Source organism: Enhydra lutris, unplaced genomic scaffold (assembly GCF_002288905.1).
Source record: "Enhydra lutris kenyoni isolate GAN:26980312 unplaced genomic scaffold, ASM228890v2 scaffoldscaffold9, whole genome shotgun sequence".
Taxonomy (NCBI): domain Eukaryota; kingdom Metazoa; phylum Chordata; class Mammalia; order Carnivora; family Mustelidae; genus Enhydra; species Enhydra lutris.
The window spans coordinates 77,899,526-77,900,067 of NW_019154093.1; positions in this window are offsets into that span (position 1 = coordinate 77,899,526).

The window sequence follows — 542 nt, forward strand, 5'->3', positions numbered from 1 at the left end:
AAGTAAAGTGAAACTCAAGAGTTCAGACAGGTAACTGGTTAAACAAAGCTTACTAGTTCAAACCAAAGTGTTCAAGTGGCCCAATGGCCAAAACTCATGGTTTTTCCACTACACAAAATGCATCCAGAAAAGTAACAATTTGGCAGTTCCATTCTGATACTTCACTTGGTTATTCATGGCCATAGTTCTGCATAACCTAAAGAAAAACCAGTCAAATTTCTTGAAAATCAATCTACACTTCATTACTTAACCCACTCTAGTCTTACTGCTGTTCAAAATGGAATTGGTCTAGTAAGGTCATCTACAGCTTCTATATTGGCATGGCCCTTTACCTTTACTTCAGTGGCCACTTTACCTTTACTTCATCTCTTGCTCTAATAATTGATTTCAATGATAGTCCTTTTGAAATCCCTTATGAAATCTCTCTCATCTTCCATTATGGCTTCTCTGCCTTTCCTCCATGACTAATTCAGTCTTCTCATAGAATTCATATATATATATATATATATATATATATATATATATATATATATATATATATA